Here is a 27,507-nt window from a genome sequence, read left to right as displayed (position 1 = left end):
ATAATGATAGAATAAAGTAAAAACTATTGTTATACAGTGGTTCAGTAAAAATATCAAAGATATGTTCAAATTACCGATTTCTGAATAGTTAAAAGTTAGATATAATGTTTTACAAAACCACAGATAATATCAATTATCAATATCCTGTATAGAAATTAAGGTATTGATTATTTAGTTGTTTTATTTTTTTTTATGTATTTCCTACAATGTACTAAATCTTATTTTATGTATTTCTATACAATGTACTAAATCAAGTACTGAATAAATGAATAATCTCATTAGTGAAAACTTTCTGAGAGTCTAAATTGAGCCTTTACCAATTGCAGAGACATATAAAACAATTGTATTATATGTCTCTGCCAATTGTTATAATTGCGTTTGTGCTAATAAAATATTGTCTTTTGTCTATTGTCTACTACGGTTCTGGGAACAGTATATCAATATATATGTTCCTGTACGGTTGCAATCTTTCTTGCATTGCTATCCTGCACTTTGATTACTGTCCGATATAATTTTGTGTGCATTTTCGGTTATAGTCATAATTCAAATAGGTTCTGTATTTGAATAATCTAACCGATGTGGACGCAACATATAATCGCGCGAGATACGACTGCTGCTGTAAACAAATTCAACCTTTACCAGTCAGTTCCACTGAAAAAAACAAAAAAAGTATGGATATTTTTACCTAGCAAGTGTTATACTAAGTCCGGGCTCGTACTTACACACGTCACAGCACCCCAATTGCACCGAATACCCAATTTACACATATTTTGCACGAAAAGTAGCGGAAATCTTTTAACTTAAGTATAATTTCTTACTCTTAGACATAATTGTCATAAAAGCTTTATTTATAGAGTCGGTAGAAGCAATTCAATTACAAACATGAGCTCTTAAGAGCTTTTAAAGCCGACAGAACAAAAGCACAACAAACTTAACATACAGTATAAATGTCCGGTAATTCCGCCCACTCCCATTTACTTTCGTAATTGTCACGTCTGTGAATATTTCGTCTGCTATTTTATTCATAAGAACAGGGCCTAATCTAGGATTTTGGAAAAGGAGAAGTGACTTCTCCTTCCATGAGAGAGAAGGGAGAAGTGGTCAATTTCTTAGAGAAGTGAGATTCCATACACCTAATCGCTATTTATTCCATTCCGGATAAGTTCTAAAATTACACAACTTTTTCATCCAGTTGACGCTATCTGGGACCCTGTTTAAACAATGCACCATGCATGATACTTTTTAATGAGACCTGTTTAAAACATCGTAAATACTTCAAACACAATATTTTTTTGACTATAATTTGAGTTTGGAAAAAGTGGATCATAATCTATCAAAGTTTCCTATTGATCGCTTTCTAAATTTTTCCCTCCCTCAGCTCGCTACTGATGACCTTTGTTTGCGGCCTGTTGACCCAAACAGGAAGTTGTCTAAATGACTGTTTTTTCCGGATTGGACTAAATAGCGATAAGGTGTATTACTGTTTGGGTTGCATAGTGTTCTCGTGCTTATCACTAAGGAAATTGTTTTATATGCAATAAAAAATATACTTGCAGTTTTTTTTATGTTATTGTACAAAATGTATATCATGTATATAGAAAGTTCTTAATAAAAAGGTTTAGACAATATAGACTATAGTTGTTATTTATTCATTGATACCATTTGTACTGTCAACTTGAATTTAAGTTTAAATAAAATTTGTTGCTTGGGACATGAGGGAGTAGCCTAGTAATATTATGATGCATTAAATTCATGTGCATCTGCCTTAATTTATTTTTAAATGTCCAGAAAAATATGACTCCCAGTTTACCTGATGAATTTCATATGGCTGGGAATTTGATCATTTATATCACCACTTGTCATTATTTTGTAAAACTTTATTGAATGTCCAGGACATCATGTTACATGTACATGTAGTTGTAAATTGAGATTCTCGTTAAAGATTGTAAGCCTATAAATGAAAATATCAGTCAATCATATATTAATTTACCGATAAAGAGCCAATTTCTATAATTTTTTTAAAGATATCTTCCCGATCGTTGTGAAAAAAAAATCCACTGCTGATCACAGCTAGTCGAGTGTCATACGTTTGCAATCACATTTATCCATCAGCTGTCTTTCTACCTTTTATATTTCAATTTTTATTCAATGAATATAATAAATCTACCATTAATTCCCACCCTTAACCCACCCAATAGTACAATTTGATCGACTCGTAATCAATAAAAATAAAACAAATCAGCTGAGTGATTAGCAACATCCTCACTGACCTCAGATAAAAATCATCGTAAAATGATAACTTTAACAGACTGTCAGTTTTCCGTTGGAATAGTTTTGAATGTTATATCCGAGGATGTTCAAAGTCGCCGTTGTAATTATTTAATTTGATCGTCAACATTATTAGTCCTGGGCTGTTTCGAAAATCTTGATTTTCCTTGTCAGTCGCCATTTGTTTTTACCTGGGAGACTTGTAGTTTACAGGTTGTCTCCCTTTTACTGATTTTCGTAGCGATTTGACTTCGCCATGAAGTCAGTTGGCTGGCGAGATTTAGCGATTTTCAAAATTCTTTGGCGACTTAAATCGTCATTTCGCCGGCAAGATTATGGCCTGAAGAACTGTACTTATCATCACTGCATGTCAAATTTTAAAGAAAAATTCTTTAATATGAGGAAGGCGCTACCTTAAATGCCAGCTTTATACCAAGACTATGTCCTATATATTGATTGATTGTTGGTTGCTAAAGTCCAGTGGCAAATAGTTCATGCATGTTTAGTACGAATGTTCTACATATAGTTTTTGTCTAAAAAAAAAAAATAAGTTCAGATGGAAAATGTTTAGGGAATGATCATTGAGCTTCAAAAGGAAGGAGTGGGTATGGTATTTTTCTAGTTCAAATAATTACGAGGGGCCTGATGGGGGGGGGGTCTCATCACGAAAATCATTGATTTTTTTGTCAATCACGATTCACAGAAAATAAATTTCCATGATCACGGATCACGAAAATATAAAAAGAGTAGGGTAGAATCTGTTTTAGCGGACCCCGGAAGTTGGAAGATGCACAATTTATGCGCATGACCGATCACCCCAATTTACGTTGCTATGCTAGAATATAAACAGCGGCCATTTTTGTTAACGCTTCAAGAGACGAAGATGCAAATGATTTTTAAAGATTGCTTTTAACTAGTGTAACTGAACAATTTAAAATAAATCTAAAGCACTTACCCATTTAAGCTTGAAAATCATGCAGACTAGAATTTAATGTGTTTGTTATTTCGTGTAGTACTCTGGGTTTTTTAGTTGCAGGTTGTGGTTCACTGATGCTGATAATTTCTGTGGTAATCAATGTTTGTTTTTGTTTTTCTGGATTATACACTTTTTTAATGAGGGTTATAAATGCTATGAAAGGGTCTTCAGAGCCGATTATGTATTTCTTTCGTACACAATATTGACTGAAATAAGTATCATAAAGTGATTTTACCGTGCCGTATTTTGGTAGTGATTTTTTAAGTGCACGCCAGGTACTTTCAGTGGTGTTTGTATGCGCTCTCCTGTTTCTGGGTCTACAAAATTCACGGAATGATTGACTTTCAAATGCTCAAATCCCTCTGAACCTAGACAATCATATGCTTTCCAACAGTCACTAATTATTGTTGTTCCTGGTTTTATATTGTCTTTTATTAATTTTAGTAATGTTTCTTTTGTTCTATTTTCCACGGTGGCGAAAAAACTTTTTTTGCTGTCTCTTTCAATACCTCCAAACACCCACTGACCTTCTACTTGACGCCCTACGTGATAAATAATATTTTTTCCAAACTTAAATTATGTCCTTGAAACCAGGATCCGTTTCTGATAGAAACTTTTTTACTGCATTTTTTGTTGCTGCACTTCCAATAAAAAATGTCGTTTGAAAAAGAACTGTCTTTTCTTAATCCAAAATGTCCATGGCTACACTTTTTACATACCTCTCCAGTTAAATCTAGAATTAATCCTATAGAAATACACCACTGAATAATTTCTCAATACTTTCACAAATAATAAATCTTAACTTGATCGGCATTTCCGTATTGACATTGTAATGTTTGTAAACAAACACAGCTGATTTTACGTTACGGTTGACAATGAAATAACTTATTTCATGAATATTCATGACGTAGAGGTCACCGATAATGAAATTTTTATCACGTGATATACCTACCTGAGTAATGGAAGCGTGTACATTTTGCACACTTACCAAGACGTCTTTCTGTTAGATATTGTAATTCTAATTTAAAAAACTGTTTAAAACAACAGTTTTTAAAACAAAACTTCACCTATTTTGACCTTATTTTTTAGCTCACCGGGGCCCGAAGGGCCCCATGTAAGCTTATGCCATTACTTGGCGTCCGTTGTCGTCTGTCATCGTCGTCTGTTGTCGTCGTAAACTAATTAAAAAATCTTCTCCTCTGAAACTACTGGGCCAAATAACTTCAAACTTTAACTAAATGTTCCTTAGGGTATCTAGTTTATAAATTGTATCCGAAGTTTTGATCCATCGACAAACATGGCCGCCATGTCTAAAAATAGAACATAGGGGTCAAATGCAGTTTTTGGCTTATATCTCAAAAACTAAAGCTTTTAGAGCAAATCTGACACGGAGTAAAATTGTTTAATTGGTCAAGATCTTTCAGCTCTGAAATTTTCAGACGAATCAAACAACCCATTGTTGGGTTGCTGCCACCGAATTGGTAGTTTTAACAAAATTTTGCAGTTTTTTGTTATTATTTTGAATATTTTTATAGATATATACAAACTGTAAGCAGCAATAATGTTCAGCAAAGTAAGATCTACAAAAAAGTTAATATGACCATAATTGTCAATTGACCCCTTAAGGAGTTATTGCCCTATTAAGACAATTTTACACAATTTGTTCATCAAGTTTGCTAACATTTAAAAATCTTCTCCTCTGAAACTACTGAGCCAATTACCTTCAAACTTTAACTAAATGTTCTTTAGGGTATCTTGTTTATAAAATGTATCCGAAGTTTTGATTCATCGACAAACATGGCCGCCATGGCTAAAAATAGAACATAAGGGTCAAATGCAGTTTTTGGCTTATATCTCAAAAACTAAAGCTTTTAGAGCAAATCTGACATGGAGTAAAATTGTTTAATTGGTCAAGATCTATCAGTTCTGAAATTTTCAGACGAATCAAACAACCCATTGTTGGGTTGCTGCCACCGAATTGGTAGTTTTAACAAAATTTTGCAGTTTTTTGTTATTATTTTGAATATTATTATAGATATATACAAACTGTAAGCAGCAATAATGTTCAGCAAAGTAAGATCTACAAAAAAGTTAATATGACCATAATTGTCAATTGACCCCTTAAGGAGTTATTGCCCTTTGAAGACAATTTTACACAATTTGTTCATCAAGTTTGCTAACATTTAAAAATCTTCTCCTCTGAAACTACTGAGCCAATTACCTTCAAACTTTAACTAAATGTTCTTTAGGGTATCTTGTTTATAAAATGTATCCGAAGTTTTGATTCATCGACAAACATGGCCGCCATGGCTAAAAATAGAACATAAGGGTCAAATGCAGTTTTTGGCTTATATCTCAAAAACTAAATCTTTTAGAGCAAATCTGACATGGGATAAAATTGTTTAATTGGTCAAGATCTATCGGCCCTGAAATTTTCAGACGAATCAAACAACCCATTGTTGGGTTGCTGCCACCGAATTGGTAGTTTTAACAAAATTTTGCAGTTTTTTGTTATTATTTTGAATATTATTATAGATATATATAAACTGTAAGCAGCAATAATGTTCAGCAAAGTAAGATCTACAGAAAAATTAAATGACCAAAATTGTCAATTGACCCCTTAAGGAGTTATTGCCCTTTAAAGACAATTTTACACAATTTGTTCATCAAGTTTGCTAACATTTAAAAATCTTCTCCTCTGAAATACAGGTGAGCGATTCAGGCTCTTGAGAGCCTGTTGTTTGATTTTTGGGCTATTTTTGTTTTTAACTTTTTGGCGCGACCAATCCCTATATACTAGTATTTACTATAGTTTCCCGTACTTTTTATGGGGTCCGCTAAAGTAGAAGTACTCCAAAGAGTATCCCCAATCAATCTCCATAATAGAGATTCAGAAGCTGGTTGTTTGTGTTGTAGATTGGTTCAATTAAACTTTTTATGATTTTTGTTCAATTAATCGAGAAATGGGCGGCTTACACGATAAAATTAATTGAGGAGATTAAAAAAATACAATTACTTTTAACGACCAACTTCATGTATTTCAAACACAAGAAATTGTATAATGTTCGGGGAAAAAACCACTAAATTCCTTCTCTTTGTGCTACAAAATTGTATTATCAAAATTTTCAATAAAACATTATATTAAAAAAAAATGTCCAAAATATAATCATAGTTCACACGCCCATAGACAGAATTTTTCAAAAAAAAAGTGGGTGGGGTGCGTGTACCATACCTAAAACTTAAGGGGTGTGCATTTTGTTGGGGTAACTGGGTTTCAACACAAAAAAAACTAGGATTTTTTTTTAAAATCTCAGAAAGGGCCGTGTACGGGCATGACTCAAGTATATATATATATGGCATATATATTTAATATAAATATTCATAGATGTGGCAGGATCGACTTTAAAATAGGGTCGGATCAACAGTGGGGCCGGATCGACTGAGGGCTGGATCGACCTTATAAATACATATGGCAGATTCCATATTAGAAATTGAAATGTCTGTCAAAATGAATAAATAAATAAAAATAATAATTACTGTTATTTTAAAGATAATCTGTGGATGTTTTGAGGTATAATGATGTTAGAAGAAATTATAAAAATAATTTTTGGATATGATTGTTTCCGTTTAAAGTAGAAATTATTAAAACAAGTTGAAAAAATGCAAAAATTTTGACAGAATTAACTCCCATTTTTTTACACAATGTTTATGTGTTGCAATGCTTTAAGTTGACACTTGTTAACTGGTATTTACTAGTGTAGTCTGGTTATTCAAACATCCCTGTTCCCAAATTTGTTACTTTTTTTAGTCAAAAACATCTGTGATATATATTTTTTTTCACTTTCAAATATCTTGCTTTATAGCTCAGTGTCTGTCAATAAATCTTATGTCAGGAATATCGCTGTAAAAACTTTCAAAATCATTGTAGGTTCCAATATATGCCAGTTAGAACTGTAAGTCATGCTGTGCATAAGAAAAAACACATGTTGATTCTTTCATTTAACTTTATTCAAGCAATAGTTTTAATATATATGTTTCCTACATAAGATCTGTCAAACTTGTTTTCTTATCAATCTTATTTCTGAAACATTTGAATGTGCTAACAGTTAAAGTTCTTTGACCTGTAGTGAAATCTTGTTAGATGTTAGGCTGCAGTATTTTCCAGGAGTTTTAAAAATGACTTTCAACTAGGATTTGATTTCTAATGTCAGTAAAAAAAACAAATATACATTGTCTGTCAAAATATCTTATGTATGAAAAATCTTATGTCAGAATCAAGTCTGTCAAAATCTTATGTCAGAAACTCAATTTGTCTGTCAAATCTTATGTCAGAAATGATAAAGTCTGTCAAATCTTATGTCAGAAAAAATAAAGTCTGCCAAATCTTATGTCAGAAATAATAAAGTCTGTCAAATCTTATGTCAGAAAAAATAAAGTCTGTCAAATCTTATGTCAGAAACAATAAAGTCTGTCAAATCTTATGTCAGAAACATAATATTTAAGGCTTCGTTTATTTAAAAAGGATGATGCTCATAATTTTTTTTGGTCAAATTGTCTTTATCTTTATTAGTAAAGCATGTATTCAAAAACAGAAGTTCATTGCTTATGATTTTTGCCTAACGTGCTTATGGGAGTTGTTTCACTTTCTTATATGGAATCTGTCATATATTATAGCAGTGACAATTTTAAATACCTTGTAAACTACACCCTTTCTCTATTTCTGGAAGCTCCAACTCCCATGTCGCTTGCGTGGATATGCCGTATATTTTTGACACCTTCTTTGGTCTTCTCCAATCTACTTATTTTAGAGGGGGTACTTAAAAACATGGAATCCCGAGGTCCCGAATTTAAAAAAATTCAAATCCCGACATCCCGAAATTCGAAAAAAGAATTCCTGGATCCCGAAAGGATCAATCCCGAAATCCCGAGCTTAAAAATGCTGATCCAAGAGTCCCGATAAAGGTCCTACCCCCCCCCCCCCCCCACTCATTTTAACTTCCACTTCTTTGCCCAAACCTCTTTGGAGAGCTTCCTCCACAAGGCCGGTCTGTTCTTTTAAAATTGTACAAAAAGGTTCTGAAAATGTTCACATCCTTTTTTTTTACACTGACCTTCTTTCTCTCCCTTTCCTCCGATGAATTTATTTTCCTGTCCAAAACAGGTTGGATCAACATAAAATATTACAACCTCGACAATTTATTGCTGTGGCTCTCAGCCATGGGGGCTCCCATGTTTGCACTTAAAAATGACCTAATTGCACTTTAAAAACTATCGCGCCACTTCAACTTTTTAAGCCAAGAAAGACAACTAAATGGAACTCTTTATTTCCGTAATGGAAAAAAAAATCACGAGAACGAAATATATGTCTCAATCACGAAGAACGAACATAAAACTCCAATGAAAACGATTCACGAACAATGCTTTCATCACGAATCACGAAAAATAAATCTGTAGAAAAACGGATCACGATAGCGAAAAATGCGCCGATCACAAAGAACGAAAATAACCAATCAGGCCCCTCAATTATGACGTCTTGAAAAGCTATTATATTTTTTTTTCCTTTGATGCGTCGCAGGAAAGTGTCAAAGCAAAAATTTAAAATAGCCTTCCTAGACGTCATAATTATTTGGACTAGTATTTTTCTTAAAAAAATATTCTGATTCCCAAATTGATGAAAAAAAATATATTCTCTTCAAGCAGAGGACAAAAAAAAATATTCTGAATCCAGATTTTCCCCATATTTTGACTAAATAATTTTGATTGACAGCGTTGAAGCGCTTCACTTGTAAAAAATCTGACTCAAACAAAAAACTATACCTCCCCCTTTTAAAGCTAAATGGTTTCTCCCTTATTGTTTTCTGTTTTTATACGATCGCAAAAAAATTTTGCGGTCGTATATTGGTATGACGTTGGCGTCGTTGGCATCTGAGTCCTTGTCTGAAGACACATTGGTTTTCGCACTCTAACTTTAGTTTAAGTGAATGGATCTCTATGAAATTTTACCATAAGGTTCAATACTACAAAAGGAAGGTTGGGATTGATTTTAGGAATTAGGGGCAAAAAACAAGCATTTTTCTAGTTTCATGACCATAACTTGTGTGTAAGTGTATGGAGCTTTCTGACATTGTACCACAAGATTCCATATCACAAAGGGAATGCTGGGATTGATTTTGGGGGTAATTGCCCAAAACGTTTAGGAATAAGGGGCCAAAAAGGGGCCAAAAATAAGCATTTTTAGCTCACCTGGTCCAAAGGGCCAAGTGAGCTTTTCTCATCACTTGGCGTCCGTCGTCCGTCGTCGTCTGTCTCAGTCGTTAACTTTTTACATTTTGAACTTCTTCTAGAGAACCACTAAATGGAATGAAACCAAACATTGCATGAATGTTCCTTATGAGGTGCTGACCAAGTGTTGATACTTTGTAGCCAATCCATCATCCAAGATGGCCGCCAGCGGGGGACTTAGTTTAACATAGGACCCTATGGGAAATACATACAAATGTCTTCTTTTAGAGAACCAGTGAATGGAATGAAACCAAACATGGCATGAATGTTCCTTATGAGGTGCTGACCAAGTGTTGTTACTTTGCAGTCAGTCCATCATCCAAGATGGCAGCCAGCGGGGGACTTAGTTTAACATAGGACCCTATGGGAAATACATACAAATGTCTTCTCTTAGAGAACCACTGAATGGAATGAAACAAAACATGGCATGAATGTTCCTTATGACGTGCTGACCAAGTGTTGTTACTTTGCAGTCGGTCCATCATCCAAGATGGCCGCCAGTGGGTGACTTAGTTTAACATAGGACCCTATGGGAAATGCATACAAATATCTTCTTTTAGAGAACCACTGAATGGAATGAAACAAAACATGGCATGAATTTTCCTTATGAGGTGCTGACCAAGTGTTGTTACTTTGCAGCCAATCCATCATCCAAGATGGCCGCCAGTGGGTGACTTAGTTTAACATAGGACCCTATGGGAAATACATACAAATGTCTTCTTTTAGAGAACCACTGAATGGAATGAAACCAAACATGGCATGAATTTTCCTTATGAGGTGCTGACCAAATGTTGTTACTTTGCAGTTGGTCCATCATCCAAGATGGCTGCCAGCGAGGGACTTAGTTTAACATAGGACCTTATGGGAAATACATACAAATGTCTTCTTTTAGAGAACCACTGAACGGAATGGAACCAAACATGGCATGAATGTTCCTTATGAGGTGTTGACCAAGTGTTGTTTCTTTGCAGCCGATCACTCATCCATTGTGGCAGCTAGTGGGGGATTTAGTTTAACATAGGACCCTATGGGAAATACATACAAATGTCTTCTTTTAGAGAACCACTGAATTGAATGAAACCAAACATGGCATGAATGTTCCTTATGAGGTGATGACCAAGTGTTGTTACTTTGCAGTCAGTCCATCATCCAAGATGGCTGCCAGGGGGGGACTTAGTTTAACATAGGACCCTATGGGAAATACATACAAATGTCTTCTTTTAGAGTATCACTGAATGGAATGAAACCAAACTTGGCATGAATGTTCCTTATGAGGTGCTGACCAAGTGTTGCTACTTTGTTGCCGATTTACTGTTCAAGATGGCCACCAGGATATTTTATTAAATAACGGGACCAATATTAAACCAAATTTGGCCTCAATCATTATTTGGGTATCTGTTATGATTTTTATCTATCTTTACATGATTTCTAAAACCAGAGTAAAGTAGAGTCAGGTGAGCGACACAGGCTCTTGAGAGCCTCTAGTTCTAGTTTCCAGACAATAACTTGTGTTCAAGTGTATGGATCTCTCTGAAATTGTACTGCAAGGTACCATACCACAAAGGGAAGGCTAGGATTGATTTTGGGGGTAATTGCCTCAAAATTTTAGGAATAAGGGTCCAAAAAGGGGCAAAAAACAAGCATTATTCTAGTTTCAGGACAATAACTTGTGTGTAAGTGTATGGATCTTTATGAAATTGTACTACAAGGTTCTATATCTCAAAGGGAAAGCTGGAATTGAGTTTGGGGGTAATTGCCCTAAAAGTTTAGGAATTTGGGGCCAAAAAGGGGCCAAAAAACAAGCATTTTTCTAGTTTCCAGACAATAACTTGTGTTCAGGTGTATGGATCCCTCTGAAATTGTACTGCAAGCTACCATACCACAAAGGAAGGCTGGGATTGAGTTTTGGGGTGATGAATCAAAAGGATGTTCAAAAAATTTGGGGGAGGAGGGATTTTTTTTCCTTTTTTTCCTTTACCTTTTCCATTTTAATTTGGTTATTTCTGATTTATATATAAAAGCAAATGATAATGATATGGCTTGAATAGGTAAATTAAAAATTTTTAAGTTCTTAGATCACATTCATTCTGTGTCAGAAACCTATGCTGTGTCAAATATTTAATCACAATCCAAATTCAGTGCTGTATCAAGCTTGAATGTTGTGTCCATACTTACCCCAACTGTTTGAAATTCCGACAGTCCAGTAGTCCGACAGTCCGATCGTCTGACGGTCCAATAATCCGACAGTCTGATGGTCCGACACGAAGCTGTGCTGCTGCAAAAGATATGGATCTCGTCTTCATATAAGCTTATTAGTATACTGTCGAAACGCGAGCAGTGGAAAAGTGGAATGCGTTGTAATGGAATCCAATTAAATCCTACACTGTTTGAACAATTAGTCTTAGATTCAATTCCTCAGTGTTCATCATGTCGAAGTTGATTACGAGAATGTCTGTTTACATAAATGCGCATGCGCGTGCATGTAACGTATTATGTGGTTGAATGTGAAATGTCACATGTATAAGAGGTATGCTTCTCATATCTGAGGGGCGTTAGCCCCGAAGATATCAGACGACTACATCGGATTGATTTACATAGAAGTAATAAATATTTTTTTTATCTTTTCTCTTGTTCTTAAAAGAGCAAGTAGATTTAATAGAATAGGAATAGTGTCATTATCTCAAATTTTCTAGACGCAGTAACACTTTCAGAAGATGTTTCATAGTTATGGATTTGGAATGAAATCTTAATAAATTGGGTCTATTTTTCTGTCATCAAAATGATAACTTATCACTGCTTTTGTATGGCAATAAATCACTGTACTATCTTGTCTTTTTCTGGTTTAATTGCCAAAACCTGCATGAATTATGTGAAAAAGAACGGAACAAAAATATGCAATGACGTGATGACAGTACTTATTCACACACATTGAACAGACAAAGCAGATAGTAGTTATTAAGACCGATGGCTGCAATGCTGAAGGTCCTGGGTTCGATTCTGACTATGGACCCGAGACATTTCATTTCTAACTCTATGAAATTCGGGGATGCCCGCCTGATCACCACCGCCTTTATTCATATCTCTAAGCTACTCTATCATAAGCTCTTTTAATAGGTATAGTTTGGGTCCTCCATTATCGCATCTTTTATTGTATTTAAAGTTTCGCTCTTTTGAAATACTTGCATCGTCTGATTCATGGGTGTGCTTGTTGTTTTCAAGAATGCGAATAATCACATGAGGGTCGTTGACATGAAATAAATTAGTTTTTAAATTAGCCCTACACCCAATGCGCCAGCAGCGCCAATAAATTGATTCGGTTTTCTGTCTGTTTTTTTTTTTTTTTATATTAGTATCCTTTATAGATTAGTACCTTCCCTCCCTGTAATAACCTTTGCAGCTATCACTAAAGTGTGTATGGTTTCGAAGTAGAAGCACACAACGTACTTCCAAATAAAATTGACACTTGAGTTAACATATGGGATTAACCATTCGATTTTTGTGGGGGCTGAGATGGACTTTGAAATAATAAGGCAGGACCCAAAATGTTGCCAAAAAATCTAAGGTGATCTAAATTCACCTCCATGACTATTTATAATATGAAGAATATTGTGTTTATCATGTTTATAAAAATGTGATGTGAACAAATGTAAGTGAAAATAGTTTCTTTCTTTGCCTTCCCCATAAAATTCAAATGGTTGCCCCCAGTATGACACCCGTCAATCAGGGCTCTACATTGCAACTTTATTAAACGTTTTCACGTCAACGACGTCGCGTGTAAAATCGTACGTTTATGAAAATTGCAAATTCCTCTGTCATTTGATATTTCAAGTTTGCTTGAACGGATTTTCGTAAATATTGATGTAAAAAAATGCCGTCATATTAATCATTTAACTGGCCTTTTACTGTTTTAGCCCCATTCGTCAAAACTCGGTTGATTCTGTTCCACTGTCTTAGGGTATTAGTGGATTCATCCGAGGATTGCAGATTGAATTATGCCTGCTGCGTTCAATACCGGTTCGTATGGCATTAGTGCGGCACTGTACAAGACGTCATACTGACTGAATTGATAATTTTCTATGTGAAAAAATATACCAATTAACAAACGTTACATGTCTATATGGGCATATTTTTCATAGACGTAACCGCGCGTCGGACTATCGGGCTGTCGGATTATAAGACTGTCAGACTACAGAACTGTCGGATTATGGGACTGTCGGATTATAGGTCTGACCCCGATAAAGCTAACGATAATCATATTTTTGACTTGAAATTAATTTTTTGGGGGAATATTTTGAATCTCTTTATAAGTGGTCTACTAATAGATCACCTTTTCCTTTCATAAATATATGATAAACTGGCCCTCCATACATAATAGAATTGCAAAAGTAGAATGGTAACAATATACATTGTACATCAAGTTCTATTAGATTACACAATTAAATTGAGAATGGAAATGGGGAATATGTCAAAGAGACAACAACCCGACCAAAGAGCAGATAACAGCTGAAGGCTACCAATGGGTCTTCAACGCAGCGAGAAAATCCCGCACCTGGAGGTGGTCCTCAGCTGGCCCCTAAATAAAATTGTGTACTGGTTCAGTGAAAATGGACGTCACACTAAACTCCAAAACATACAAAGGAACTAAAATTAAAAAAACATACAAGACTAACAAAGGCCAGAGTCTCCTGACTTGGGACAGGCGCAAAAATGTGTCAGGGTTAAACATGTTTTGTGAGATCTCGACCCTCCCCCTATACCTCTATCCAATGTAGAATAAAGAAACACATAGCAATACGCATAGTAAAACTCAGTTTAAAACAAGTCCGAGTCCGATGTCAGAATAGGTAACAAAAGAAGCTAAGCAAAATGACAATGATATGTAAATTAACAAAGGACTACTACCAGTTACTGACATGCCAGCTCCAGACCTCAATTATACTGATTGAAAGATTATGTCTTCATCATATGAAAATCAGGTATGATCCCTCCCGTTAGGGGTTTAGTATCATACCATCATAAAATATATGAGAAGAACATAACCCGTATCATGCAAACAACTGGTTTTAGAATAAATGTGTTTATTTCCGATGCAAAGACCCTATGAGTGAATCAATATTAATACCAAAATATGCAATCCTTAATGACCTGACAACAGTATCGTAACTATATCCCTTCCGAATAAGTCTGTCTAAAGGTTTGGTTAGCTTTTGAGGTGAATGCCGACATTTTTGTGCTTTGTAAAGAATATTACAATAAAATATTGGATGTGAAATACCTGAATGTATAAGATGTCTGCATGTTGATTTATATTTACGAATGATGTCCTTGTACCGATGATAAAACTTAGTAAATGTTTTGACTAGTTTGTGATATTGAAAAACCCTGGTGTAATAATTTTTCAGTAATACAGAGATTTCTTTCGTTGAAATCAAATACGTTGTTACATACATGAGCGAATCGAGCAAGTTGAGATATATATAAACACCATAAGATGGTGACAAGGGAACGTCACCATCTAAAAATGTATAATTAACAATAGGAAAGGAAAAATCATCTCTTTTATCATAAATTTTGGTATTAAGCTTCCCATTAAAGATATGGATATCAAGATCCAGGAAAGGGCAGTGTTCATTGTTAGTATTAGCTTTATTTAAAGTCAGTTTGGCAGGATAAATCTCTTTAGTGTACATACTGAAGTCGTCATTATTGAGAGCCAATATATCATCTAAATATCTAAAAGTGTTATTAAATTTTTGAATCAGATGTTGTTTCGATGGGTCTTTGCTGATTTTAGTCATAAATTGTAACTCATAACAATACAGAAACAGGTCCGCAATAAGTGGTGCACAGGTAGTTCCCATGGGAATTCCGATAACCTGACGATATACGGAATCTCCATAGCGAACACAAATGTTATCTAGTAAAAATTCAAGGGCAGTTATAGTATCGAAGCAGGTCCAATTGATGTAGTTCTTTTGTTTGTTGTTATTAAAAAATGACCTTAAAAAAATAAATGCCCATTTAATCAGATTATGGGGCAAAGTGCTATATCTGGTAGAAAAATCAAAACTTTGAACAGATTCAAAATCACCAATACATGCAATATAAGCATGCAATTTATCAAGTACTTCCAACGAATTTTTGACACTCCAAAAGTAATTAATTCCACTATTTCAAAGGCCTTATTTGAACAATTTATTACCATGTTTTTGATTGTACCAAGTGTACTAGTAAGTAGAGTAGATAGTTTAGTAGTGGAACAATGGCTTGAAGACGAAATAAATCTATATTTGTAATGTCACGGAATAGAAGTTCCTTCATAATATAAGTTCCAAATGGAAACAATATTCTGGAATATTATTTCCACTGGAATAAATATTACAGTAAATGTTCCTAACGGAATAAATGGTATAGAATATTTGTTCCAACAGGAACAGATATTATGACATTGTTTATAACAAAGTTTCCAGTGGAACTTCTGTTAGGCGGAACAAATATACGTTGACAGTTAGGAGTTTTGTGCAGCTTCGGAAGCCAGTACATAGTAAGAACTTTCATTGTAAATGGTTCTGCTTGTAAAGAGGTAACTTCAAAAGTTTATGTTTGTTACAGATGTCATTTTCCGAAAATGGAGTCAGTTGGAATATTGGTGAATTCGTGATTTCCTTCTTTAGAACCTCTATGTAAAATTTACGTCAAACAATAATGATATTATTAGCAGCCTTATCAGCCGGGACAAAAACAAATTCCTTGGCGATTTCTTTTAGCTTATGTTTGATACAAGAAATTAGGCTATTATGGTTGTTGTTAGGAGTAAAATGATCTTTAGAATGTTGAATATGTATATCAACTATGTTCATTATCGAATTAAAAAAAGAATCTAATGATTTCTTGTCAGCTTTTTCTCGTTTTATCCATTTAGAGCGGTAGGTACGGAGTGAGTCGTGGATGATGTTACGACACTCATTCTAATTAATAATTAATGGGGGACAATATTTAGGTCCTTTACTGAGGAATGATTTCAACTCTCGGTCACTAACGATGTTAAGGTCTCCTGTTATAACATGGGAACTGGGGCCAGAAATGTATTCGGAATTACTGCAATTTCATGAGGTAGGTGTATTGTCACTGATATTAACATCTTTACACGCTTCACTGTAATTAATCACATATTTCCTGGTAGATTTTTTGTAAACATAACAAATAAGAGGGTTCAGTATTATCAAAATAGCCAAGAATTTGTTCTTTAACAGAATTATCATTAAAAATACCGGCAAAATTTACAAAATCAAAACCTTTATTGACATATTTAATTTTAATAAAATGTTTTTTGTGATCTTCAGGGCGATAAATTTTTGGAAACAATTTAGAATAACAATATGCAATTATAATTTGGACGATTTCATACTTAGGACTGCAATATGGAATTGTGTTGCATTCCTCCAAAATTTGATGTAATTTATGAACAGGTAAAGAACAGAGCTTGGTTAATAGATAATGTCTACCGTTGTTTTTTGAAATAGAAATTAGATCCGAAATATTTGTATTGTTATTACGAAATTTTCTTTGATTGCAATTTATTTTACGCTCATGAGAACGGTTTTTACGAACTGTTTTATAAACTATATCCTAAATGTTAACAGAATCTGTTCTAGATATATTACCAATTCCCATGATATTGTCATTAAGACCGAGAGGATAGACTGTCTGTAATTTTTTGATCCAATTTAATTCAATTATTTTTCGTGATCGTACAAATTTTGAATGAGATTCCCCAGGCTGCTTATTAACTACTTCTAAAGGTTGAACTGTTAAATATTTAAAAGGGTGATTGTGCTTCTTAAGGTGTTGGTAAATGATACTTTTGAATTTATGGGGTCTTTTAAAACGATAAAGGTGTTCTTGCGTGCATTTAGATAAATATCGTCCAGTTTCACCTACGTATTGAATACCGCAAGTTTCAGAAGGTATTATAACACATATAAATACAAATAAACGTTAATTCTCGCGATGGTACCTGCTTTGCATTTTCGGAAGAAACCACTAAGCATTTGATTGCTTATCTTAGGGTATTGTTTTGTGCGCTCATAGTTGGCCGAAATATGTACGAGGGGACCATGTACTAAGCAAAAGTTAGCACAAACTTGATCAGAGCCAATTGGAAGTTGTGTTTAACAAGCCTCACAAGGTAACAATAATCCTCAAATTCAATCAAATTTTGAGAAGACCCTTATGCATCTTCCACTTCTAGACCGAAAACCAAGCATGAATGAAAGACAATCGGGTCTGATATTGAGAAGGTCAGTTTCAGTAACTGGCATAGCTTCATTCTCGTCAGATTCTTACTCAGAGTCAGGTTCGTATTAGGATGCTAAATAATGGTTAGTTTCGTCATCTAATGGATTCCTTGTTTCATCATCTGTGATCTTCGCATGAACGTCTGGGAAATGGATTCGGATTTTTCTGTACAATCTTCGGTAACGTACAAATTCAGAACAAGGATGAGAAATCAAGAGTACCAACACGAAACACGGAAAATAAATAAGGGGAAACACGAAGTACGCACGAGAAAACGAGAAATTAAATGTCAAAACACGAAAATTTTGCCATGCTGAAAAAGCATTAAACCAAAAATAATGAACAGAATTAACTGGTTTTGCAGGCGAAACATTGGCATGAGCTGCCAGACCAAGAATTTATCAAGTTCTTGAATTGATTTAAAGATTATTGCTTGCATCATCTGGCAGCTCATTCCAAAGCTCAGCACCCACATACCTTAAAGATTGTAGGCCATATGCAGTTGTTCTCACATGTGGTAGGTCTGCTGTATTCTGGTATCTAAAAGAGTAAGGGTTTTCTTTTAAGTGGATTAAATCATGGAGATAAATAGGACAATCTTTATTAATAATTTTTAAAACTTCAATAGCCAATGATCCCATTCTTCTAATTTTTAAAGATGGTAATTTTGATTTGCAAAGTAGATCTTCATAACTTGCTAAATAGTCTTCATAAATAAATCTTAGTGCTCTCTCTTGAATTTTCTCAATCTTTTTTGTATTAACCTCCCAACAAAAGTGCCAAACTGGTGGGCAGTAATTAAAGTTTGACATTATGTTATAGATAATGAATGTTTTAAGGTTTTTCTTGTTGTAGAACACACCGAGGGGTGTCAGGATTGATCAAACGAAAGACCGACCGTAGGGAGGTTTTTCTTTGGGCAATCCTGACACCCCGAGGTGTGTTCTACTACAAGAAAAACCTTAAAATATGCATTATCTGACTTATATACCGTCAAAAAAATACTATTTTCTACAAAGATTTGCAGAATTAGCATCCTATTTTACCGATCACACTAAAGTGGGATATTCCTTTCTAATGCGTTCAGGTTTTAATATGCCCTACGGCTCATTTAGAATATGAAATAAAACTCACTTAATTAATCTATATTTAAACCTTAGAAATCATTATTCAGGCACAATAACAATATTACTGTAACTGCACAAAGTAAGACACAAATGAATTGTTACCACCGGATAACGGTGTATGAAAAATACAAGTCACTTTGTAAGTAACTTATTGTACCAACATAGTTTATGGAAGGGGGTGCTATGTTGTTTTTTTTTTCTATTTGTAATGATATTTTTATCGTGGAAATGTGATTATGTTTTCAACAATTTTAAACGAATGAAATATTCAGAATAATTTTCTTTTGAATGACAGTACAATTTTTTAACAGATAATCAGGATTTAATTCTATACTCCAACCCGACCCCATTGTGAGGTACGTGGGTGTTATTTAATAGAATATAAGAATATTTTATTAGTTGATCATTTGATAGAGTAAAAGGTAAACATAGATGTAAAAAAGTTAAGAACTGACACGAAGAGAACACTAAATCGTGATACATGTACATGTAACACGAAAACGAAAAAAACGAATATCAATTCATGTAGGTCACAGTATGATTTCCTATTCAGTGTGAATCAATCAGATTTTCTAAATCTTACACACGAATGTGTTAAATCTGGCTTTTTTAAAAAGTGTTATGGAAAGTTTTACATTAAATTCATCTCACATATATGATAATGTCCCTTTATTGTAGCGATAAATTAACAAAAATTCACATTAATTGTTTCTCAAGTTAAAATGCGGGTCATTGATGATTTTTTTTAAACCTATCAAAGATTGAAATTTAGAAAATAAATTCCCCGACCGAATGGCAACAACAAACTTCCAAACGAATTAAATTTTGAAGTAAATTATAGTTTGCATTTTCATCAAGGAAAATAATGACCTCACACAGGTCATTATTTTATGCCTTGAAGCATATTTCATTGAAACATGATATCGTCCGTGTTGATTCTTCGAAAGAACGACCTATCGTTCTGAATGAAAATAACTCCATATAGGTATATAAGCAAGAATAATAAATTGTTAATTTTCCAAGTTAAGTCAGGTGTTTTTCCAATTCTTTTTAATATATTTAGCTGTTTGGATGCTTTTTTTTAGAACATACTCACCCCTTCTCGTCCAATGAAAAGTCAGTTTTTTTCCCTCTAATTTTCATAGTACATGGCTTTCCATGCACTATAAAATGCTATACATGAATGACTTTTCATTGTAGATTAATTATGAAAGTGAACTATTAAGAACTACACTAATGAAGTGTACAATCCCCTGAGGCAATTTTCCTTGGAAAAATAACCTACTGATTAAAGATGAAAGAGAAAAGAATAAAAAGAAATTGAATTTTGCAAATGTTTATATATTTTGTAATGGTACACATATATATGATAAACAAAAAATGAAATGGGAGTAAAGATGTAGGTAAAATAATATTTATTCAATTCATATACCTGACATTCGAGTCAATTTTTTTTTCTTTCAAGAAAACAATGTCAGACTGCTGATGTATAAAGCAAAGGTTTTTTTTTTTTTCGAAAAACACAATACATGTACATTTATCAACAAAAAGTAAGCATCTAATGTTGAATGGTCTGAATTTAAATATTTATACAGTGAGTTTTATAATTATAAAAAAAAATCAAATTTCAAAAAGCGGATTGATATAACATTGTGTACTTTTTAAAACAAACAAAAAATGAAGATATATAAGTATTAAATTTTACCTGAAGCAGAAGAAAAACTCAAATGTTTGAATTCTTTTTGTCCTCACAAACTATGTCAGTGCTCCATCCATTGAAATGATCATTACCTATGTTATACATTCACTTCATTATAAATAGTGAACTCTTTTTTAGGTTTGAATATTACAATGGGAAAGGATAATTTTGTAAGGTCACTCGAAAGTGTGAATATGTTGTAAATTGGTCAGACAATACTTGATCATATTTTATGAAGATTTAAAGCCCTCGGCTACGCCTTGGGCTTTAAATCTTCATAAAACATGACCAAGTATTGTCTAACCTATAAAAATATTATAGAGACATGTTCATTGAAATTTAGTTTGACATCTATTGTTACTCCTAAAAGTTTAACCTCATTTTCGCATTCTATTTCAATACCTTCTAAATTAAATTTTAAGTTTTTGTCTTTAGTTTTTTTACCTACAGCTGTTGCTTGAAATTTTTCTGGATTAGCTTTCATTTTATTTATTGAGAACCAATTAATCAAAATTTTGCTTTCATCTTCTAGAGTATTAATTAGTTTATCTAAATCATTATCTGCTTATGAAAGAGTGTTGTCATCTGCATATTTATAGAGTTCACTTTTATGAATAAAATAGAAAATGTCATTTAGAAAAATATTAAATAATGTCGGCCCCAATAAAGACCCTTGTGGCACCCCTTTAAACATTGATTGCTAGTAGCTTGAATTAGAACCTACTTTAACACACTGTTTTCTATTAGCAAAATGATTAGTTAAATAACTTTCCAAAAGTTTAAGAGAAGAGGCAGAGACACCGTAGGATTTTAATCTTAGTAGGAGGAGGTCATGGGGTAGGCAATCAAAAGCCTTGGACAAGTCCATTAATATAGCCGCTACATATTTATTCTGATCTTACTAAAGTCTTTTCCAGTCTTCAATTATTTTTAATAAAGCTGTTTGACATCCGTATCCTTTTCGAAAAGCTGACAGAAAAATGTGGAAAAAATGAGTTAAAATATTCAACAAGTTGAGTTTCTATAGACTTCTCAAAAATATTTGAAATCAGGGGTAATATACTTACAGGTCTATAGTTTCCTTTATCTAGAGTGTTTGATTTTTCATGCAGAGGTATAACTTGTGCTTCCTTTAATTTATCTGGGAAAACAGCTGATTCAAATGATTTATTTATTAATTTAGAAATTGGATAGGATAATTCAGATTCAGAGAGTTTTAATACTTTTGAAGAAATTCCAGCTTTTCCTGTGGCCTTTTTATACGGTCGTATATTGGTATCATGTCGTCGTCATCGGTGTCAGCGTCGTCCAAACACATTTGGTTTCCGGACAATAACTTTAGTATAAGTAAATAGAAATCTATGAAATTTAAACACAAAGTTTAGTACCACAAAAGGAAGGTTGGGATAGATTTTGGGGGTTATGGTCCCAACAGATTAGGAATAAGGGGCCAAAAAGGGGCCCAATAAGCATTTTTCTAGTTTCCAGACAATAACTTGTGGAACAGTGTATGGATCTATCTGAAACTATACCACAAGTTTCCATACCACAAAGGGATGGTTAGGATTGGCTTTGGGGGGTTATGGCTCAAACCGTTTAGGAATTAGGGGCAAAAAAGGGGGGAAAAAACAAGGGTTTCCTGGTTAATGGACAATTACTTAAGTATTGGTCTTTGGATCTCTATGGAATAGATATTGGACCATTAAGCATTATATAAGGGATAGCATTCGATTTATTCATGATATTATACAGTATATAGAAGAGAACAATATTTTGGGATTTTGATTTTGAGAAAGATTTGATTCTTTATGTTGGGACTTTTTGCTATAAGTATTACAATTTTTCATGCTATTAGTACTACAATTTTTTCATATGTATTTGGTTGTTGGGCCCATTTTATAATTGGCCCAAATTTTGGTCCTAAGGCTATAAAATTTGTTTTGTTTGATTTAATAAATGTATCAAATAAAATTTAAAAGATAATAATTACAATGTTATATTTGAATTACCTCCCTTACATTGCTTTTAAATTATGTAAAGTTGTCAGCTAGTTCTAGTATGAATTATTTTTTTGCTGTTTCTAGAAACATCAAATACTGTGATGGAAGTATATATAATATAACAATAGTGTATATCAAAGGGTTCAGTGGTAATAAATTTTCATATTCAGAATTATTTATTTGTGATCAATATCATCTGTTTGGGTTTTTTTAGCATTAAGAGTTACCTCCCTCAAAATGGTTTTGTTATAAAGAAATGTTGCATTGTCTTGAGGTGATTAGCTGTCAATTTATTTTTAGAATTTACTATTAAATGCGGATGAAGGTATATTAATATTAGCCATGATTATGTATGTCATTTTCTATTTCAATACTTTTATGATGTATTTAAATGGGTTTTTATGGTTGCAAATTCTATTGGAAATTTGAATTGAGATTATGACCATATCTTGAGGGAAAGAATTTTTTTTGGAAAAAGGGGGCAGGGGAGGTTAAAAAAAAAAAAAATTGGGGGGGGGGGGGGAAATATTGTAGGGGGATGGGGACAATTTTTTATCAAGATTTCAGAAATTAAAAAGAAAATTTCTTCAAATATTTTTTTTTTTTGACAAAAAAAAAAGGGGGGGGGGGTCAATTTTTCTTCAAGATTTAAAAAATTGTCAATTTTCCAATTATAAAAGTCACCTGATAAAAATTGTGTGTCACAACTGCTAATTCTTTGTATATCGTCTGAAAACAGATTTACAAAGTATTGTGCAACAGCACAGTGTATTGCACAAAAGCAAAAAATTGAATATATTATTCTGTGTCAAATATTTAATTACAATCCAAATTCAGAACTGTATAAAGCGTGAATATTGTGTCCATTTTTGCCCCAACTGTTCATTGTTGGACCTCTGCGGTTGTATCCAGCTGCGCTTGGCGAGATAATTTATTAATATTAATTTTATTGATTTGTTTTTTTACAAACTCAGGATTTACTGGGCTAAAACATAGTTCTTCTTTTTCTGGTTTGTTTTCTTTAATTACTTTAATGCTTGGATGACCCAAATGAATAGAAACAAGTGCCTGTGGTCTCTAAGTTTCTATCCATTTGGAGGTTGACTAGAGACTTAACTAACATTAACAACTCGTAGTTTTATAATTTTCCGTTAGCAACATAGCTAAAATATACTTAAATATACACAAAACGGTCACATTATCTATAAACACCAACAATCATCAGCTTGCTTTATGCCAAATTATGGTTTATTGTATATTCAAATATTGAAGTATCCAGTGAAAAAAAGTAAAATTTACGGACACTTTGCATGTGACGTCCTTTAATAAACTAGAGCAATATTTTAAAACATATCACAGTGATTGTATTTCTTACAAAAGTCATATTTAATTAAGCTTGTTTTTTTGTTAAATTGTTCATAAAATGTAGACAGAGAGTGAGAGACATATATATATATATATATGTGTATATATGTCTCTGATCTAGAGAAATAACAAAAACTCAACATATTGTCAAAATATTAAAACTGTATAATAAAGAACAGGATATTGACTGGGACTATTATACTAACTGTTACTATAATATAATAGTCCCAGGTTAGTATAATAGTCCCAGTTATTATACCTCAGTTATTATTTTCTATATAAGATAAGTACACAATATTTTCACTATTTTTCAAACTGCAAGCGTTGAACTATTTGACTGGTCAATAGTTTCCAACTATTTGCCCTCAATGAAACTATTTGGCCGCAAGCGTCATTATATTTGGCGGAATTTCAACTGCAGCTATGGGATTGGCAAAGGTGTTTTTAACAATTCATTCGGGACTATTGGAATTCATCTCAATTATTTAATTAATGTCGATTCCTGAGTCGTTCGAACATACACACATATTTGAAAAAAATGAAGCTTTAAACTTACAAATTGCCCGCTTGTTATTGGAATGTATATATACAATTGGATAATTGTCATCACTATGTGTCCGTTGTCTCTTACAAATGTAACTAGAGGCTCTAAAGAGCCTGTGTCGCTCACCTTGGTCTATGTGCATATTAAACAAAGGACACTCTCCAACATTGTAGACGAGAATAGACTTCATGACAAAAATCTCTATTTTGTTGATCTTGTATTACTAATCTTTTAGTCTGATTAGTCTCTCTCTATCATTTTTAGTTTTTGCTAATACAAAAGAGGGTTAAAAACACAAAAGAGGTTTAAAAAAATCCTCATTTAAGGTCAATCACTCCTATGAAGAGTGACAGTCTACTAACTATATCGGCAACATTTGACTTTTTAATAGATCTTGCCTTGCTGATAATTTTTGTGATTTAAAGTGTTTATTTATCTATTACAATTTAAATCATATAAGGCATAACGGAAAAAAAATGTTTCTCTTTAAATATCATAGTTTTTATGAAAGTAGGCAAAAATGAAAAAAAAAGGTAAAATTTGTCATTTATCGGCAATAACTATAAGAATTTGTCTGACAGTTTTGACGTATATGGACAATTGGTAGAGCTCATTATTCTGAACATTTTTGCTCCTTTCAGATTTTTCTCTATTTATAACGGTTCAAAAAACTTGCATTTTACCACTTTGTTCTATTTTTAGCCATGTTGACCATCTTGGTTGGTAGGCGGGGTTATCAGACAAATTTTTTAAACTAGATACCCTAATGATGATTGTGGCCAAGTTTGGTTAAATTTGTCTCAGTAGTTTCAGAGGAGAAGATTTTGTATAAGATTACAAAAAACTTACAAAAAATTGTTAAAAAGTGACTATTAAGGGCAATAACTCCTCATGGGGTCAATTGACCATTTTGGTCATGTTGACTTATTTGTATCATGTTTTCTAACTTAAAAAAATCTTCTTCTCTGAAACTACTGAACCAATTCCAACCAATCTTAAGCTGAATGATTCTAAGGGTATCTAGAATAAAGTTTGTGTTTTATTTTTTGTTTTGTATAAAAACATGGCCGCCATGGCTAAAAATAGAACGTAGGGGTAAAATGCAATTTTTGGCTTATATCTCGAAAACCAAAGCATTTAGAGCTAATCTGATGCGAGGTAAAAATGTTTATTAGGCCAAGCCCCGTCAGCCCTGAAATTTTCAGATGAATCTAACAACCCATTGTTGGATTGCTGCCACTTAATTGGTAATTTTAAGGAAATTTTGTAGATTTTGGTTATCTTGAATATCATGAATATTATTACCGTAATGATAAAGATAAACTGTAAACAGCAAAAATGTTCAGCAAAGTAAGATCTACAAATTTAATCTTTTTAATGGTGACTTTTACTGAAATGGCAATTCTTTTTAAGATGCAGGTGAGTGACATTGGGCTCTTAAGAGCCTTTAGTTTTTCAATTTATCAAAATTTTACATATTTCATGCCATGCAAAGGATAAAATTTTTGGCAGCATTAATCCAGTTCATTAACAAACCACTTTGACAGTTTGTTTTCTTAAGAACCATATGATCATTATTTCATTGTATTAAATTTTTTAGAACAAAGTAAGAATAAACATTGAAGAAAATACAAAAATTGTTTTAAAACATTAGTCCTGTTAATCAAAGAAGACTTTATTATGTCTGTGCCATTTTTTATTGGTGGAGGAAGCAAGAGTCACTAAGAGAAACCAAAAACCTTTGGCAGAAAAATACGACCTAGAAACTGTAGGAGTTGGGGGAAGCTTTCAAAGCCCCCTCCAAAAAATGAGATAAAAGAATATTAATAATCCTGATGTAATTAAAAAAAGTTCTATGCCACTCGAGGAAATACAATGTTTTAACCGGGTTTCCAAAGGATAGATTTGGTTAATAAAATGGTGCATTCTGTGGGTGATGACAAAATGGAGGTCAATTTTGATATTGATAATTTTCACCTTTTTTTTCAGACAGATGATCCTTGATTGTTTGGAAAATAGGCACAGAGCATGGTAGGTCGAACAAGTTGAAAGCACCATGAATAAGAATACATCAATTTCATTGATACTAGCATCCCTCTTTAAGTTCAGCAATGAGTACCTTCAAAATGCAGGAAACTCTGTTCACTGTCAATTTGACATCTTATAAAATTGATTGTTTAAATTTTTAAGTGACAAACATGACAAATGAAAAGGTTGAAGTTACAATTTCAAAAGATGTCATTGGGTTAGTCAGAGCATTATACATCTTTGGTTAGAGTAATTTCTGGTGTCCAGTATAAGTTAATAAAAGTAATAACAAAACAGCAAATTTTAGAAAACAAGTTTACCAAAAGGACATCAAGGGGTTACCATACAAAAAGTATGTTCAACAATTTTTCACCCTGTATACAATAAACTGTTAACTCCTAAGTGAAGACTAGAACTTTGTGAAAAAATTAACATGACAGGCAAATTAGAATGAGATTGATAATACATGTTAAATTTTCTTGATACACAGATGTCCATTGAATCATTAGATAAAAAGTTAAAGATGATTTACACATTAGTGGAATATTTGGAAACCAGTGGAAATATGAGGCTGATCAAACAACAGTGTGCAAGATATTCACAGAATAAGGTTAGTTTAAAAATATTGTCCTTTCATCCGTCCATCTGTCTTTCAGTGTATTTGTCAGTCAGTCAGTAGCACATAGTTTCCATTAAAATAAATGTTCATAGTCCACTCTCAAACCTAGGCCAAAGTGAAATATACTTGGCAGAAATGATGTATGTAAGGAGTCATAGTTTCAATTGAAATCCCATGGAAATTAAATTTTTCATTTTTTCTTCTGATTGATTGATTGATTGTTGCTTGCTTAATGTCTAGTGCCAATCATTACATGCCAATCCAGGATAAGAAATTTGGACTACTACTGGAATACAATGGA

At 33.2% G+C, this 27,507-nt stretch overlaps 1 long non-coding RNA gene across 1 annotated transcript; it reads left to right on the top strand.

Annotated features, from left to right (window-relative positions):
- Positions 1-52: 52 nt before the first annotated feature.
- On the top strand, positions 53-27,190 carry LOC127716533 (uncharacterized). Its single transcript, XR_007988984.1, has 3 exons — positions 53-669; positions 26,549-26,590; positions 27,078-27,190. It is a non-coding gene; the product is annotated as an uncharacterized LOC127716533 (long non-coding RNA).
- Positions 27,191-27,507: the final 317 nt, after the last annotated feature.

The sequence above is a fragment of the Mytilus californianus genome, unplaced genomic scaffold, assembly GCF_021869535.1.
Source record: "Mytilus californianus isolate M0D057914Y unplaced genomic scaffold, xbMytCali1.0.p SCAF_9, whole genome shotgun sequence".
NCBI lineage: Eukaryota > Metazoa > Mollusca > Bivalvia > Mytilida > Mytilidae > Mytilus > Mytilus californianus.
Note: the sequence above shows the minus strand (reverse complement) of the source record. Positions and strands in the feature narration are given on the sequence as shown.